The sequence below is a fragment of the Lepisma saccharinum genome, chromosome 15, assembly GCF_977018435.1.
Source record: "Lepisma saccharinum chromosome 15, izLepSacc3.1, whole genome shotgun sequence".
Classification (NCBI taxonomy): domain Eukaryota; kingdom Metazoa; phylum Arthropoda; class Insecta; order Zygentoma; family Lepismatidae; genus Lepisma; species Lepisma saccharinum.
Genome location: NC_139243.1, coordinates 1,270,615 through 1,290,951, shown reverse-complemented (window position 1 = coordinate 1,290,951; position 20,337 = coordinate 1,270,615).

The window sequence follows — 20,337 nt, the reverse complement described above, 5'->3', positions numbered from 1 at the left end:
TTTTTGTGCAACATTAGTGTAAAATAAAAAGGAAGTTTTAATTTTGCATAATTTCCAGCTTAATTAGACTGTCAAGAAGTCGCGCGGGATATTTGCGTACCCCGTGAAAGAGCAAAATGCATGCGCACCTTCAACCTATAGACTATACTATTTTTGGTCAACAAATATCTGGTCACCCTAGGTTAGCTATGACAAAAAGTAGCATATTTTGAAGTATAAGTTATTTTTCGTTTATATTAAACTGCTATATAAGGCATGTATGCTGTTTCTGAAGTATAATTCAGATACTTAGATAAAAAAAATATTTAAGTGATTGTTACCACTGTGTCAATTAAGCTTTTTGCTTGGGGTGGGGGGCGTGCCCGCTCAGTGGCGTATTTGTGATTTCATTTTAGGAGGCAGGATGCAAATTTGTTTGCGTGTCAGTAAACAAATCTATTGCCTTGCAGTTCTAAGTACCCTAGAACATAGGTTCTAACCTAAGTTATTAAATGTATGATAACATTTACAATTAATTTAGAAACAGTTAGTTTATTTACATTCTAAGAAAAGCTAAATTCTTACACAAAAAGAGCTATTGAGCTAGTAACACCGAAAACTTGATCAAATTCATATAGCCAAGTTTAATATCCATTTAACCATGTGCAGAATGGTGTCCTTTAATCCACAAGGCCGCTTACTTTTCGGCAGGGAAATCGTTGATGGCTGGAGCATTAATGGACACGAACGATTTTTCATTTGTGCTCTTAACACAGTAAATAAATGGTATAGGATATTTGTATATGCTTCCAATTCAATTTTCTTTGAGGGGTATATAAAAATCACTGGCAGGGATATAAATTATTTTCTTTTGCTGACGATAAAATGGTTTGTGCGAGGGAAATTCCCGTCACCCCCCCCTCGTTGATTCGCACACCGTTTATTACTATTGCAAAGAACACAATAACTGAATACTGGTCTCGAATGTGGGACAAACGGAGTACAAATTGAGAGATATTTAAAAAATTATGTTCCGTAGACTATAAGTTTACGTCTACATGCGTTGTCTACACGTAATCTACGCGTATATTACATTGGTTTGTAGTTTACATAGACTACGTAGACAATCTGAAGTGCAAGCAAATTAATTTCCAAGGGTTTCATGAAAGGAAAGTGATATTTTCAACTATATTGGTTCCTAACGAAATGAAAAGAATCCTATTTACAACAAAATTTCTCTTCTATTATAAACTATGGAAGAAGATAAGTAATATGCAAGAAACAACAACAGATGGCAGTCGTGAGGCAAGAGTGGTCTTTTTCTCATAAAACACTAGAATATTTCCTATATTAGGTTTCTTCCTAGGTGAGAAATTGTTCGAATTTTGAAGAAAGAGTATGAAATGTTCTCCACACACATCAGCAACTGATACGCAGTATAATTTTCTTTTAATTCCACGGCACCCTTTGCTAAGATATCACCTTTCGCCATGTTGTTTACACAGATTACGTAATCTACGTGTATAAAATAGTCTACCTGTAGAATGTAGACTATCGTTGTTTACGCGTAGACGCACATCACTGGATATAGATGAACGAATTTGGAATAGTCATACTTGGATAATAAACCTTTTCCTGCTCCCACAAAAATAGGCAATAATTAGACTGTAGAGTTCAATGAACTAACCGATCTCTAACTACGCACTGGTAATGATCAGGCTGGAAAGTTCATACGAACTAACCGATCATTGATCCTAGTTATTTTTTTTTTTACTTAGAACGATAGTGAAACTTGTTCGCAATATCTAACCAAATTCAAGTGTAAATTCTCTCCTTTCGTTTCATGTTTTTAACACAATGTATTACAATTGGCGTTTCTTAAAGTACCTTCAGCGAGTTTATTAGATCCGTCTTCTCCAGCTTGCACAATGATATATCTTCACACTAAATAAGGAAGTAATTGTTTCGTTAAGAGATACTACCGTGCTGCCATCTACAAATCTCTTTCGTATCTTACATCAAGAAGCACAGAAGAGGCTCGCATTCGCATGACGTCATTCGACAGGAACTTGAATCGCGACAAAAGCTACATTCAACCTTTCAACGGTTCCGGAAGGAAAAAAGAACTTCATTAAGCACGTTTCTTTCCTTCTTTTGTCCTAATCTCTTGGTTCTTTTCCTCTCGCTCTCAACGAAACCATCGAGTTCCTTCGGTAAATGAACATTTTCGCAAGGGGAAAGTAGGGGAAGGGTCCCAAGTGCTCATTAGTCAATCGCCAGCCAATGAAAAAAAAGAAAGACTCGTTCACCAGAAGGAATCAGTTTCGAGAAATCCGTCGAGGAACCAATTAAGGGGAAACTCCAAGTGACAAGAGTTTTTTGATTTGCTGACTCCATTTTGAAACCAATTCGAGCAGCTTCTTCTAAGGGCTCTAGCTTATTACACAAGCCTCTAGCAACAGTCGTGTTCTGACATCATGGTAAGAGATTCTTGGTCGGAAGTAACGATGGACGATCTTATCACGTGCTGCCGAGTTTAGATTTCACATAATGTAAATGAATAGAAAATATACGGTACCACATATCATTCTACTTCTCCCGTGACATTGATTTAGCACATGTCTTACAATTCTCCCATTACTATAGACAGTAATATAAAATACCACATAACTGTCCACTTGCATGAAATCGAGACGGATTCAACTATTACAGGGTGTCTCAAAAGTAATAGCGCAAACTGACACAGTTGAAAGTGCACGATAATATAAGCAAAAGAGTCTCAGTAAACATGGGTCTGCAAACGAGCCGTTTTCGAGATATTCGCGAATGTGTGATTACAAGCCGCCACTGACTTCATTGTTTGTAAACGTCGTCCTAGTTGGTAAAATGCTAATAATGTGTGCAAATGTGTGGGTACAAGCCGTCACTGACTTCAGTGTTTGTAAACGTCGTCGCGAATATCTCGAAAACGGCTCGTTTGCAGACCCATGTTTACTGAGACCTTTTTGCTTCTATCATCGTGTACTTTCACCTGTGTCAGTTTGCGCTATTACTTATGAGACACCCTGTATATAAAACTTAGATTGATTAACCATTTTGCGTTCAGTGTTCCTGCACACACGAGTAATTATATTGCAATTTTTAAAGCACGAACAGCCGACGTCGCGTCGTCGGTAGCGAACTGATTATAGCGCTACGATACCAGAGTTCCAGCATCGAATCCCTGCTTGGGCATGGATGCTCTTTGTGACTAGCCATTCATCAATTGTATCAAAGAATCACTCATCCTCATCGACGCGATTAGCTAAAAGTGGCAGAAAAGCCAAGCTAAATATTAAAAAAATCAAAATTAAAGCACGAAGAAAGTATCGTTCCAATTGTCCAATATTCCCACAACTGTAACGCTTTCTCCAGATTCTCCAAGCGTGCAGGCAGCGATTCAAGTGTCCAAAGTTGCCAGAGCCTCCCTGATAAGAGTAGTGCTAACGTTATTGCTTTATAATCAACGGGCTCGATGCCCGGTGGGGGCACATAGTGGTTTAGATTCCACTTTAAACTGTTAGGTCAAGTCCCGATTCGTCTATCTGTGCATAAAGTGCACTTAAAAATGGTAAGAAAATAAAATAAAAATCTCCAGAGTTGCACTGTGGCTGCCTGTAGCCGGGTAGGGCCTAAGTCTATTTTTCACCTATTAGAGTTGTCTCCAGAGAAGAAGCAGCATTCACCACAGCAATGCATTAGAGGTAGACAACCAGAGTGATAAGACACTTTGCCGTATGAATACAATTCCAGGATACGTGCAATGGCAGACAGAAGTGGAGGACGGAGGCATGTCTCTCTTATATTTACGTGGTGCATGAAGAGAAAGGAACTTCCACAATTTCAGCGAAAAGTGCAGGCTCGACTAGGACTTGAACTCGAGTCTCTGTATGCCGTGCCATTGCTGATGGTAACGAGGAACACACTACATCTCCTCTGGGCAAAATTATTGAGGTAATTTCACAGATGCATCTGAAAGAAGAGATACCTTTTGATCCGTCTTCTCTGGAGAAAAAAGCATCAATAGTGTTGGCAGCTCTGCTACTTTTCTTTTCTAGAAGATGATATATGATGCATTCTCAGGCTCGTATGCATGTTTTGAAGAGGAACACTCTTGAAACCATCTCTCTTGGCTGAATATGTATTTCCTTTCGAGGAATTGGAAGCATTTTCTCCGATTCCTGCGCACAGCTGGGTCAACACGATGTTCCCAACAGACACAAAACCGCGACAGTGAGCTTCAGCGGGAGTCAGCGACTGCAGCGCCGCAATAGAGGAGAGAAGTCGATAGTGTGGTTGCTAAGTGGTCGACTTCCAACCACAAGATCGAAACGGCGGTATCGATGCTCCCTTGGGCCATTTGAAAGCACGCTGGCTCCTTCTTCCGCGCTGCACCTTTTATAATATAGACAGTCAGGATGGAATGCAACCTTCTCTTGAGAACAATGCACACGGTGTGTCCGTTCTCGTAGCCTTTTACTCTCAAATAGATTTGGTCAGGTGTTTTAATACATCCCACTTTTATGTCTTTATAAAATGAAATTCAAAGATCCCTGTAAATTTTCTATAACATAATTTCAAACAATTTTATGGAAAGAATTGTAGCGCCATCTTGTATCGTAAATTTCAGTACTTCCAAGTTTAGGGGCAATACTGTTTAGGAATTTACGGCTTCAAGTCGCAAAAGAACTAAGGTTATTTTTTAAACCTATCTGGCTCTAATTCGGTACATTTTAAATGAATTATCACTGTTAGCATCCTATCTCTGGAGATGAAGGTTGTAAGCGCAAAGCAAAAAATAAATCACCTTCAATCACCTTCTGACCCTCCACAGACGCTGTTAGACACTGATACACAGAAATGATGACAATAATAATTTTCATTGTATCGAACAATTAATGAAATCGATTACAGCTTATCTTATTGTGAAACTAACAACACATACAAGCTACTTAATACTTTAAATATTTGTTGAAGTTTGCTAAAAATAGTAATTCATTCAAATTTATGGAAAAAAATCATCAAATAGCCGACCTCCGTGGCGGAGTGGTTAGCACAGTGCGTTACAACGCCAGGGATCGCGGGTTCGAATCCCGTCTTGGGCATGGGTGTTCTTCATTAAATTCTAATCATTCATTCATTCTCATTTTCGTGATTAGCCAGAAGTTGCAGAAAAGCGAAGTAAAATAAACAAAAGCAACCAACCAATCAAGTTCATAGGATAGGAAAATCAACACCATTAAAACTCCTAGTCTGGTCATTCCGGCAAGAAATCCTTGCACAGGAATACGAAGCCAATGAAATACTTTTGGAGGTTCCCACATAAAGACCCTGATTGTAATTGAATTTCAATGCTAACTTCTGAAAAAAAAAAAAGCTACATTCTCCGTATAACGAGAAATGTTTGTTGCAAAACGCTATAACAATTCCCAAAAAATGAAAATTTGTACAACAAACAGTGGAACTATGATTATTCGAGATATGAGAAAGAGAATGTCTAATTTTACATGAAATTTGGTGGTATAGTTGTTGTTACTAATGATAGTAATAGTTCCTGGTAAGAATTACCAGAATACACTACTAGGTACCATCGCCTACTATTCTCCCCCAAAATCAAAGTTTATCCATACGAACTCGCAACATGGAAACAAGATTTAAAATTCGTCCGCTAGATGACACTAGATTTACATTTACAAAGACGATCTTAATTTTAGAATCGGCTTACAACATTGTCCTTTCTATTTCCACTTAAAATTGAGCTTCTATCCATCTTCTTTTCTGATGTGATGTTTTAGTTCCTTCCCTCGGGAAATCCTTCCGTTTTATGGAGCGTTATCCTAAGAAACTTCCTCATTTTTTTTTTATTTTTAATATTCGTACCCCCACCCCTTCTAAATTCTGATCCTCGTTATTTTTGGAAGCGAAGAGCGTGGTTTTCTTCTGCATGCATTAGTAATTCTCTAACCGACGTTAAAGAAAAGTTATACGTTAAGCGTATACGACTGGAGAGGCACATAAAGCACAAAGTGAAATGGCAATCCGATACCGCATAAGGGAAAGACAGATAAAAATTTAATTACTCTCTTGTTCCATATCATCCTGTATCGCTATAGAAAGTTGCGTATCCCCAGTTGAACTTTCAATTATGCTACAGCTTGGCTTCTTTTTTATTTCAGTTTATTGTGAGGTTTAATAAAAGCTTCGCAGACTACTGTTTTAAACCGCAATATGGAGCCTTCTTCAGAGACGATCTGGAAGTAAATGTGGACATATGTTTTTCTATGCACAAGAGTGTAAGACGCAATCTTAATTTGTTTTTGCTTTTTTAGCAGATTTTGTATTGAGGATTACAACTAAGCGCATAGGCGTGCGCACAGGGGGTGCCAGGGGTGTCTTGGCACCCCCTAATGTGTTTTCAAAAACAAAAAACTAGAAACTACCACTAAAATAATCAAAATAATATCTATGTTTTAAAAAGTTAGCAATTTCGTTTCATTATGTCTATCTCTCTCTCTCTCTCTCTCTCTCCAAAACAATTTGATATTGTTTACTATGATAATAATCAGTAATAAAGTAGTAAACGAGATCTTTCTTAGTTTATAAATCGCACAGAGTATTAACTATCATGTGGATAGGTAGAATATTATATTTCATGAAGTAATGAGCGGTAGGAAACATAGGAAAACTGGACTTACGGATATATTTAATGAGAGGGATGCTGCTGATATTACATGTAGAGATATAGCCTTGTATTGCATTACATTTCTTCGAGTTGGTTATTCTGCACAAATATAGATTTTCAGTTGTTTACTTTCATTATTTATATAATATAAATTTCTTCAAATTGATAGGAAAACCTGTGCTACAGTCATAACAAACACTCAGAGAGTATATTGCTAAAATTGCATCTTCATATGCCTCATGGTTTCCATGAAAAAATACATGAAGTTACAAGAATTAGGCTAACATTGTCCAGATAGGCAATTGAAACTCTTCTAAAGACACCCCGAAATAAATTAGCCTGCACACGCCTGTGCCTATACCGTTTCAAATATACAAGGCGCATGTAAAAAAAAAGGGCTGATAATTTTTTACGCGGGGTTGGCAACACTGATGAAGTTGAACATACGCAGGAGCATGTCCTAGTATTCTGTGCTTGCAACAAAGATAGAATCGTCAGAGTGGGGTTGCGTACGTGCGAGTAGCAGTAAGGTGAAATGGCTGCCGTAATATGTGAAGGGAGATCTGTCATACGATTTCTGAACGCCAAAGGGCAGAAAGCAGCTGACATCCATCGGGAATTGTGTGCAATTTATGGACCAACAGTGATGAGTGAAGAGAAGATCAGGCAATGGTGCAGAGAGTTTCGGGAAGGGCGTTCAAATGTCCATGACGATGAGCGTAGCGGAAGGCCTAGTGTTCAGACAGGCGATCTGGTGGAACGCGTTAACGAGAAAGTGCGTTCCAATCGCCGGTTCACAATATCTGAACTCGCAAAAGAGTTTCCAGAAGTGTCTGTGAAAACAATGAATCGAATTGTGACTGACAACCTGGGGTATCACAAACTGTGTGCGAGTTGGGTACCAAAAATGCTGACAGACGCTCACAAAGAGCCAAGATGGACGCCACTGGAGAGTCGAAGCAGCAGTCAATGCAATGGAGGCACTCTGGTTCTCCTAAAGCGAAGACATTCAAACAAACACCATCAGTTTACAAAATCATGGCAACCGTGTTTTGGGACCAAAAGGGTGTGATTTTTGTGGAATACTGTGGACGAACAATTACAGCAGAGGTGTATTGCGAAACACTGAATAATCTGCGACGTGCAATCCAAAATTGGCGGAGAGGAATGCTACGCTTTGGAATGTTTCTGATCCATGACAACGCCCGCCCACACACAGCTGCTCATACTGTTGAGACAATTGAAATATTTCGATGGGAGCTATTCAATCATCCCCCTTACAGCCCCGACCTTGCCCCAGCGATTTCTTTCTTTTTCTTCACCTGAAAAAGTGGCTTGCATCGAAGCGTTTCAACGACAGTGACGTGCTCAAGACATCAGTTCTGGACTAGCTGCACTCTCAGGCGGCAGATTTTTACGCAGAGGGTATACGGAAGATTGTGCCATGCTATCAGAAATGTCTGGAGGTTGATGGTGACTACGTCAAAAAATAGCCAAGGTATGTACTTGTTTATCAATCACAATAAATTTCTTCTCCTATCATTTTCTTGTTTTTTAAAAAATATCGGCCCTTTTTTCTTGACATGCGCCTCGTATCTAGAATCGTTTTTTCATCTATGCATATTAAAGTGCTGAGTGCCTGACTGCCTCTAGGATGATAATCCTTGGGATATACATGTGATACCTCTTGCTCTGCAAAAATATTTCCATTCATCCGTCACAGAATTCATTTCATTGTTAAAATTTTTCCTCCATTCGTACACTTGCGAGACTTGTGGACCTGCGAGATTGTGACATTCAATGTTGATTCACTGAAAGAACTCTATAGGGTCAAAAAGTATCTTCCAGAGAGAATGAAATTCCGTGCTCTCCACTGGTGCAAGAGCTTAGTGGAACCGACATCTTTAAAATGACAAAATTACATATTGAAGTTCGTGTGATCAGTGCTGCAGTCTTGGAGACATTTTTGGAAATAACAGCTTTTGCATTGGGCTATACAAAATGATTCTGATCCATGTATACTCTGTTCTACAATTTTCGTTAATCTTACAAGGTTTTCATTTGACTGGACATTTTATATTATTATATCTGAGACATATACATCACTGCAGACGACGAATATTTATAACTATATTTTAAACTAACACAATCGCATGAGTCCAATAATTTTCCTCCGTTTTCTAGTTCTTAATCAATACGTCGTACGGTGTTAGATCGCACTTATGCCCAGAATTCGCAAAACTTAGTCCATAGCTTTCTTAAGTTTCCTGAGCAAACCTTTCCATGTGTTTATTTTTTTATTCACCGCTTCAAAGTCACTTCAATCTTTACATTACATCGTGCAACGCCTTCCGAAGCCAGTAACTCCACAACCGGTTCTTGCAGTATAATATTTTTTCAATTTTTGGGCACACCTTTTTGGAACACACTGTATGTTGCTATAAAGGTCGGTCTAGATAGAGTGAAGAGGCGCTAGGTAGAAGGTACGCGAGAAATTCCTCCAAAGATGGCAGCACCGCTAGACTAAAATTTTCGCAACCAGGAAATGAGTCTGATTGGAGATAATCGATTCGGAAATAATTACCGGGGCGTGATTCAATTAAGAAGTTAATCGGGGGGCCTGATTTGATGTCAACGAGGAGATTACTCTACAGATTGGGTCCTTCAAGTACCAAAGCAGCGAGGGAAGTTTCGCCGTGTCTTGGTATATTGTAGATCATGAACACTGGCACCTATAGCCAAGGCACGGCTAGTACAAGTACCAGGATAATAGGATAATAAACCTTTTGTATCCAGTTATCCTGGCACTTGTACTATCCGTGCCTTGGCTATAGTTAGCTGGTGGGCTAGTACCAAACTGGAACGAGTCTAGCTAGTAATTAACTACTTTAGGGCGAGCAGGAAAATTTTTAGGTAACAGCGTTATTGGCGATTTAATTCGTCATCATGAAATACTTGGCCCTCAAGGATATCTAGAAGCTATCATTCCAAGAGCTTGAAGCCGACCAACGTAGGGAAGTGGTTATCAGAGCTTGCTACGACGCCATGGGTCCCGGTCTGGCTATGGATTTTCTTTGTGAGTGTCCTTTCATCAATTTTATCATATCATTCAAACTCACCGTCGCGATTAACCAAAATTTGAAGAAAAGCGACGATAAATAACAAAAACCATCTTCATCCAAAGGCTTTAAATTTTCATAATTTACTACGGTCACAAAATTAGTGACGACCCCTAGTCATCGCCCCCTCCAAAACGACACATAAGAAGAAGTTTTGTTGTCAAAGCATAGCCCCGGTGATGCGGTGACACTTCTTGCATCCTAAACCCAAAAAATGTGATCTACACCAAGTTTTGAAAATATCAACGTACTGAGTACATATTGAAGAATATAAATATTAGCGTTCCTTACTTCAAGTTTGGTATGAGGTTTCGCGATTGTGTATCTTCCTCTTGACAGTGTGGATTAATGACACTGGTCTACATATGAAATATTTTTTTCTGCTGACTTAGATATTTTAACCGATTCTACATAATTTGAGGTCGCTGATTTCAAATATGTAGTCAGAAAAAGTGTATCACGTCACAATTTTTCACAAATCACATTTGAAAATTTTCACAATATTATAATACTGGGCTAAACTCCAACAATTTTCCATATAGATATCTGTACATAATGAAATATTTTTTTCTGCTGACAGATATTTTAACTGATTCTATATAATTTGAGGTCACTGATTCCAAATATGTAGTCAGAAAAAGTGTATCACGTCACAATTTTTCACAAATCACATTTGAAAATTTTCACAATATTATAATACTGGGCTAAACTCCCAACAATTTTCCATATAGATATCTGTACATAATGAAATATTTTTTTCTGCTGACTTAGATATTTTAACTGATTCTATATAATTTGAGGTCGCTGATTCCAAATATGTAGTCAGAAAAAGTGTATCACATCACAATTTTTCACAAATCAAATTTGAAAATTTTTACAATAATACTGGGCTAAACGCCAACAATTTTCCATAATTATAAGACTGCAAACATAGGTGGCGTAGCTGATAACAGGTATTAAGTTGCATTGTTTCACAAGTCACATTTCCAAATTTTCAGAAAATTATATCCGGCTACATTCCAACAGCACTGGCAAAGAGATTGCGTCGTAGTCAGATGTCCATGCAGAGTATCACATCACGTTGTTTACAAACATACGTTTCTATTTTCTCAATAGGGAGTTCTTAATGGACAAAAAGTTTTAGGCAATTCCGGCAAATTGATCAATTTGTTTCACGAGCACATACAGTCAACACCTGATGCCTGTACCTATGCTAAACTTAACATACACCACAGAATAGCACAACATGCATACCTAATTAGGCAAAAAAAAAAAATGTTTCTTTGATTTTCTGGAGTAGTTGGACTCAGGAACGTCACTCTGCAAGCACCAGAAATAGTCGGCCATCATGTTTACATTCCATCTCTCCTGATATCGGTGCTCCATGTTTTTTATGTTTTGGTGGAAGCGTTCGCCCTCTTCTTCACTTACGGAACCAAGATTGGACGGAAATATATCTAAGTGGCTGTGCAGGAAGTGAAGCTTGGCACTCATATTTACTCCTAACTTTTGAAACGTCACCAACAGATTTTCAACTAGAACCTCGTAGTTGAGCGCCCTGAAGTTTCCAAGAAAGTTTGTAATGACATCAGAAAAGGCACACATGCATCTTTCTCTGTGCGGTTCATTGTTTGTAAGAATTCTTCATCTTTCATTAGCATCCTTATCTGAGGACCATCAAAAATACCTGCTTTTACTTTCTCATTCGTCAATGCAGGCAATTTTGAGCAAATGTATTTAAAGCAAGCCCCATTCTTATCCAGAGCTTTTACATACTGCTTCATTAATACCAACTTAATGTGCAGTGGAGGAAGTAACACTTTCTTAGGATCAACAAGCGGCTTGTTCTGGATGTTTTTAGCCCCGACTTCAAAGATTTTCCTGGAGGGACACAGTATTCATACCCAATGTTCGTTCCTTGCTCGACTGTCCCATAAACACAAAAAGCATGGATATTACGTGAAACCTGCTTGTTGACCAAGTAACATTGAAATGACCTTGAGATCTCCGCACACAAGCCAACTGTCATTTGCATACTTTATCTCTCGAAGCAGTTTCATTGTTTCGTAGCTTTCCTTCAAATGTACGGAGTGGTCAACAGGAATAGATACTAACTTATTGCCATTATGCATCAACACACACTTCAAACTCCTCTTCGAGCTATCAATAAAAATCCTCCATTCTTCTGCATTATACGTACATCCCATAGCTTCAATTAGTCCCTTCACATCTGTACAATAGACAAGTTCTTCGTCCCTTTGAAAATATCTTAGATGCCTCTCTCTCTGTCCCGACACATGAAGGTTGTTCCAGACGCTTACATATTTCTTTCCTTTAGTCTACACAGGTCCTGCATACTTTATGAGGTGCCCCGGATTTATCTTGGTCACCCAATTTAATTCCGAAATATGCACTATATGCTTTCCTTACAAAGTCAGTAATATTTGTCCTTTGTTTTGGGGTTAACAATGCTCGAATAACTGATTGAAATAATATTCATTATAATATTCCATGTGCTGCCATCTTGTGACCTCTTTACGGACTACGTTGTTTCACTGCTCTAAATATACATCCCTAATCTTAGATAATTTTCTATTTTCCTCCGAAACCTGACGTGATAGAAAAAAACGGATTTTGGTTTTGGATTTACCACCCTCGAATTACTAAAGAACAACCATCAGCCTCCAGTCAGCAAAATGGACGTAGACCAGTGTGATCTTGCAGAGATGGGTGACCTCCTTCTGACTGCCACCTGCAAGGTCATTGTTAGTTTTAGAATTCCTTCATATGGCGATCGCATTTTTCGAGGTCCAAAGGCGCTATGCTATCATTATTCTATCCTAATTGGCGATAGTCTGTCGGAGGTATTGATACTTCCTTCTTCACTTGAGAAGCAAAAGGGGGATGCTGGGTAATTATTATTTATTCTGAATTAATTGACTTTTTCTTATTTTGAAAAGTGTTCTGTGTGGGAGGTGGTCTACTCCACACCCTCCTCAACTGTCCACTGATTCCGATACCCTTTTAGATTCCCACCGATACGGATGCTTAAAAATTGTAGGAATTAAAAGTTGTTCAAAATATTGATTAATATTAGTGAGTGATTATTAATTATTATTAACAAGGCATGGACATAGTGTAATGCATGTTCCTGTTTTTTTTCACAAAGAACTGGTACAGAACTGGTTCCATGGGAGCTATTAAAATGATACCCTGTATATTTATTAATACCCGCATTATTACGTCACAGATATACGCTTATTGCAAGTGGTGTTCAGTTAAAATGCACATTCGCGAGTCTAATTATCTCGTTTTGCCGCCTTTGTGCTGGCAACCCGACAAAAGGTCACCTGTATGCTGGCAACCGAACACAAGGCGGCCTGCATCCTGGAAACCTAACACAAGACCGCCTGTATGCTGGCAACCCAACACAATGCTGCCTGCGTGCTGGCAACCCAACAAAAGGCCGCCTGCATGCTGGCAACCCATCACAATGAAGCCTGAATGCTGGCAACCCTACCCAACACAACATATTTGTCGTTGGTGTCTAGTTTCGGCGCCACAGACGATTAAATACCGGGAAAGTTCTGAAGTGCTTTTCTTAGGGCTGAGCCGATACTGATGTACTGTTCCATCAGTATCGGCTCAGCCGTAAGGAAAGCACTTCAGAACTTCCGATTCATGTTACATCTCCAAGTTACGTCAGATAAGAAACCCACCGAAATGCCGGACGAACGGACCTCTGTGTATTACACACATGACGTCATTGCTTCCTTGATAGAGAGGAGGATGAACTGGGTGTTTGCGCATGCTTAGAAGAAACTGAAAGAGTTGTCCAGGGCTTTGATGACGAACGGAGCATCAGAGGAGCTGGGAAAGCTCCAGGAACTTCTCCTTGATGCCTGGAGCCTCCAGGAGAGACCCGCCAGTCAATTCAATTTACCGCGTCCCATATTGAACCCCAAATACACCGGTGTATCGACTCTTCCCTCAGATCCCTCGGGAGAGCAGAAGGGAAGCCAGAAGCTCCCGTGTGCCCCGAGACGCTGCAACACTCTAACCCACCCCGTGGCGCATCTATATTTCAGCGAAGAAACAAAATACTTGGTCCCGCTTTTGCTGAAATGATCTCCGGGGGCAGAGGATAGAAGAGGCGTGTTAGCGGGTCTATGGCGGCCTCCCGCATCCCGAAGATGGAGACGGGGATTGGGAAGGAGGAGGAGGAGCCAGAGATGAACCCGGTAACGTCTTCAGAGGAGTTTTTGAACTTTTGTGGCCCAAATATGACTCCCTTGCACTTATTTTCTGAAAGAAACACACCGAAACCTGCGATTAGCTAGTAGCTGCGATACATTAATCCCTTGCAGTATAATTTCCTGAACATTACGATTATGCGTCACTTATCTTTGGAATTAGAGTTCGTTCATATTTTCATTGTCAAGAGTGTTATTTAGTGTTAGCATGCAACAGCCGGTGATGGCAAGGGTCTACCTACCTACTGTCGGCATAACTCCTACCTGCTGAGATGGTAGATCATCCGAGTTTGGGGGTGACGTGTGGTCGGCACGACGAACACCCAGTCGCTGTTGTAGGTTTTCATGACTGGGTGTTACAGTACTCATTCGCAGCTCTTTAATTTACGCACGATGGTGGGTGGTCACATGTCCCATAGACCAAAATCTCAGTAGAAAATATATTACGCTTCCCCCAGGAGACTAAAACCTCCGCTCATCCCGTAGCAGGAACCCAAAGCACGACATATTAGAACGCACGACCACGGTGTGGGACATGCAATGTTAATTTAACATTATCCATTGTGTAGTGCTTTAAACTGTATTTATTCTACCACTACATTTCGAGAGAGCATCTATTCTGGGGAAATTTCTTTTGCCGGTAGTGGGAATCGAACCTACGATCGAGCCGTGATTTAGATGCGGGACGCCGTGGAGTAATTGGTGGCGCCGGCCCCCGTAGCACATCGTGCTACGACGCCAGGTATTCCGGGTTCGACTCCTCGCCTGGGCTTGGATGTTTGTGTGTGTTCATTCATCAATTTAATCATATCATCGCTCATCCCATCTTCGCAAATTAGCCAAAAGCGGTACAAAAAAGCGTAAAGCAAATCAATCAATCTATGGTGGCGTCAGAACATGTCATTAAAAATTTGCTGTTAAGATCCACTTATCGCCGTAGAGTTAGGCAATCCGCATAACGTGTTGCAGGGAAGCAACAGGCTCTAGGTGACCCATTTTTATTGCCTGTGACTGTACAATTCTTCCAGCATAGAGAAAAAGGTACGAAAAAACTCCTGAACACAAATGACCAAGTTTCTGGCACCAGTAGAGGGAACATCGCTTGCCATTCAACAAGCAGAGACATTTTTCAGCAATTCGTCGAAGCGTGATTGTTCCAATTACACTTTGAATGATTTTACTTTACTTCGATTTTGTGCCACTTTTGGCTAATTTGCGAAGATGGAGGTGAGTGATGATATGATGAAATTGATGAATGGACATACACAAACATCCAAGCCCAGGCCAGGATTCGAACCCGGAACCCCTGGGAGAGAGAAGGTGAAAGATAGAGAATTAAAGACAGAGGAAGAGAATGAAGAGAAAATAGAGAGAGGGAAAGAGAAAGAGGAACAACTAGAGAGAGAAAGAAAAAGACGATGAACTAGAGAGAGAGAGAAAGTGACAGATAATTAAAGAGAGAGGAAGAGAATGAAGATAAACTAGAGAGAGAGAGAGAGAAAGAGAAAGAGAGAGAAAGAAAGAGAATTAAAGGGAGAGAAAGAGGAAGAAGATAAACTTGAAAGAGAGAAAGAGAAAGAAAATAAACTAGAGAGAGAAAGAGAAAGAAGATAAACTAGAGAGAGAGAGAAAGAAGATAAAGAAGAGAGAGAAAGAGAAAAAGAGAATTAAAGAGAGAAAGAGAGAGAAATGGAAACCGTTAACCACTCCGCCATGGGGGTCGGCAATTACACTTGGAAATCATGATCTGTAAAAAGTCATCAAAATGAATTAATTTGAAGAGAAAGAACCTCTGTAACCTCTTTTGAAAGATATCTACTCCACACTGGACATTCGGGAGTACACAAAACAGGCGCGCACTGCTTAGAGAAACTGAGTTCAATAAATACACGATCGAGTGACGAACAAGCCATAAAAAAGTTTACGTGTTCCTGGAATACAGGTAAAAATCTCATTGCCCTGTTTTACGATTGCTGGAAAAAAAAGCTTATGAAAGTCTGAAACAATTTTGAACGGATTCGTCAGTGTCGTATGGAGTTTTAAGTCGTGTGTGTTTACAGTCTTTCAGCCCGCTTTTATGACCTTTCAAGGAACATCACATTTCCACCTATGCTGACTGTTTCCCTTTTGTACAAGAGGATGAATTGTGCGTTCAGCAGGGACTGAAAGAACTGCCTCACGCAAAGGGTTACGAGATCTCATTGTTCTTTTATTCTCTCTACAGGTCCTTCAAAACATTAGAACAATTTAAATTATGACACTCAGTGGCGGACTCGACCCCCCTGAGATTTCTGGAAAGAGTTAATGCAATTCAAATGATGAAATTGTAGATATATCTTATAATAAAAAGTATTGCTTTCTGTGACTTACAGGCCGTAAGTTACAGCAATTATTATTATCATTATCTGAAGTAGTGTTACATTTAAGCATAGAGTCTATTTTACACTGATGATCTAACTATAAAAAACAGCTTCTTGTCCTACATGAATTAAGTATACAGTTATGCAAATTGTATATAATATACAGAATATGGAAATTTATATATGTAATTAAAAAAACATAAGTAATAGTAATGTAATTATAATAATAATACAGTAAAACCTCGTTAATCCGGACTAATGGGGAGAGGATAAGTTGACCGGTTTTACGAAAGTCCGGATTAACTGAAATACGAATGTGGTTGGGCTTTATATCTCACGATCTTTTTCCTTCATTTTTCTTCCTTCTCCTCTCCTCTTTCTCTCTTGTCCTTTCCACTCTTTCTAACACCTTCTTCCATTCTTTGTTTAACTTTAGTCCTCCATTCCAGTTCATTGTGTCTTCTTCACCTTTCTTCTCTATTTCCTTGGCTTCCTTCCATTTTCTCACTAGCATTCTTGTCTCCCTTCCTATCAGCTTAGCCTCAACCCATTCTATGTTATGTCCTGTTTCTCTCGTGTGTTTAAATATCGCATTTCTCTCTCTCTTTAGTCGTAAGACTGAAGTTAAACAAAGAATGGAAGAAGGTGTTAGAAAGAGTGGAAAGGACAAGAGAGAAAGAGGAGAGGAGAAGGAAGAAAAATGAAGGAAAAAGAGCGTGAGATATAAAGCCCAACCACATTCTATATGAAAGTAATAATGTTTAGCCTTTTTAGGTGAAAGTACAGTTGACAAGGGAAGCCACCTGCTAGAAAGTTCCATAACAACTTTCTAATAGTCTGGAGGGAGTAATGGTTGTGTATATATAATGCCCTTTTTGTGAATCTTGTTACTTTTGTACTTGATACAGAGTCTGATGAAGACCTTGCTAGAAGGTTGAAACGTTACGTTTAGTTTATGTTTTTAATAAAATAAGTTACTGCCTTGGTCAGCATATTTATTTTTTCATAATCATGGAAACAAGGCTTAATGGTGTTATGAAATACGAGCCTAAAAGAACAGTAGAAAGTGCATTAAAACTCAGTTTATAGTACAGTACAAAGTACTATACAGTACAGTACAAATTATGCGGGAAACAGAATATCATCAGTGGTTTACTGCCTTTTCTTTGGGAAGTTCTCTTGTTGACTTCTAGCCACATTTAGAACCTTGCATTCTGCTTTTTTCGGGGCCTTGTGTGTGTCGGGATTAAACGAAGTCCGGCTTATCGGGGTCCGAATTAACGAGGTTTTACTGTAATAATAATAAAAGTTTGTGCGACTCTGGCCCCCGCCCTGAGAAAAATCCTGCGGGCGGCCTTGCACTGGGTATACATTCATACTCCCCTAAATTCACTTTATGCACAGCAAGGCTAATCGGAACTGGAGACGTACAGTTTAAAGTGGTATCCGAACCACTATGTGCCTCCACCGTGTATTGAACCCGGGACCCTTTCATAACCTGATCCAGTTGCCTATTTCCATGTTACCGCTTTCACCGACGGTTCTGCCGGTACGTACAGAGAGTGATTGGAAAACGAGACGGCAACTAGCGACATCTATGGAGCAAAACAAAACATCCTTAGTGCCATCGACATTAGTGTATGGAAACTTTCAGACCAATGGAACAAGCGACACGGGATGTTCACACTGGTGTGACTAGTGACACAGACACTTCCAGACTGTAAAATACCACATTATATATATATATATATATATATATATATGCACTATCTACCAATAAGTAATTGGGCACCTGTACAAAATGGTTGTCTGGTGGTGCGAACCCTGTTAGAACCTCGTGGAGCCACCCCTTGCTGCTATAACAGCAGCCACCCTGTCAGGCATGCTCTCGACTAGTTTGTGGAGAAATGCGTCGCCATTTCTCTTGCAAGATCTCATTCAGTTGGACAATGGAATTTGGCCGCATCTCCCGAGACCTCACCCGCCGGTCCAATGCCTCCCAAAGGTGTTCTATGGGATTGAGGTCAGGACTCTATGCAGGCCAGATCAATCGTTGAACATTGTTGTCGGCATACTAATGCATAGTAGCCTCCAAAATATGCCACCTAACATTGTCATCCTGGAAGTAACACGGGTCCATTCCGTAAAAACGCCAGAAGGTTAGGAGCATTTCATTGTCTAGTATTGTACAGTATGCCTGTGAGTTCATTGTGCCACGAACAACCACAGTGGTCCCACTAAATGATACTAAATTATTCAAATTAGATACTAAAGTAACCACCATCATAGGTGCCCTTGGTAGATAGTGTATTTTTATGCCTTTCCCTTTAATACGTAACATTATATACATTAAGAGAACAATTAACACACACTTCGAAACCACAAAATTAAGTAAGTATAATCCTCCGTTGAGCTTATGTTGTGTGCTGTTCTTGTGGGTTTGTGATTGTCCTCTCATCAATTTCACATTATCACCTTTCATTCTCATATTCGCGGTTAGCCAAAAAATGGCAGAAAAGCGACATAAAATAAACTAAATCAATCAGTCAACACACCTTTTTTCAATGTATGGATATGGGCTCCACACATTCTCGATCTCAGTCATTTTGGAGATGATATGATCAGCATCGCGCCCCGACCGCCTTTACTCCCCACCAGGTACGATTTGAGGCTGGGTGGGCCACACAGCCGCTTTATGCGGGGACAAGACCTTAGACGCCCATCCCGGGAATCGAATCCGGGTCTCCAGCGTGGTCTTCAAACTGGTAGGTAAGTGCTACAGGATGACCCAAATAAAACTATACCCAACGAAGCGAAGAGTGTTAGTATGTTTGATCATGTATATTTGTAACTTACACACAAGAGAGGCACACGCTCCCCTGCCCGGACCAGATATTGGAAGTGGCTTGTCCGCATAGAGGCGCCACATGTCGGTCTTTCCCGGAACGTAGCTTGAAGCTGCTTGTGTGTGATATTGTAACTGAAGCTGAGATTTTGAAACTCTTGACAAATTTTAAAGAATAAACTAAAACACGTCACTAAAAAGTCTCTGACAACTACAAAAACATTCTGATGATAAAAAACTGGCTTATTGCCACCTTTGTTTTTGGTATAGTTTTATTTGAGTCACCCTGTAGAATAAAATTTTATGTAATAATGCACTGACTACTCAGATCAAAAGCAACATCCTGATGTATTCAAACTGTATTTTCACCAGATACGCACACAGATGACTGTAACCATAGCAACCGTGGCTTCCCCACGCGGCCCTTAGGATATCACTTCGATCACCCTTCTATGGTGCGTCTGCCCACATCTGACCGACTTCAAACTCCGCAAACTTCGAACGTCCAAAATTCAAAGCTAAACTTGTGCTCGAATTTTCAAACTGAAAGGAAGCAGTGTCCCTTAGGTGGGCTGCATCTCCCACTCTCCGTCCGGAATCTCCGACGAGGGACATTTTGCTACGGAGGCTGTGATCGATCACCCCAGGAAATCGAGAGCTGACAGAAAGATTCCGGTGTAGAATGAAAGCACACACACAAACGTACGCATAGGGTTGAGAGAGACAGGTAATATATAGATATATTGATCTGTTTTTTTTATTTCGCTTTTCAGCCACTTTTGGCTAATCGTAAAGATAAGGTTGATATTGATGGACACTCACAAAGAACACCCATGCACTGGTCGGGATTCGAACCAGGGACTTCATGCGTCCTAGCGCGGTGTGTAGATAGATGGAGAAAGAGAGAGAAAGAAAGAAAGGAATAGAACTTGAGGGGAAAGTAAGAGATAGAAAACAGATCAGGGACGAGAGAGAGAGAGAGAGAGAGAGAGAGAGAGAGAGAGAGAAAGAGAGTGAGAGAGAAAGAGAGAAAGAGAAAGAAAGATAGAAAGAGAGAAAG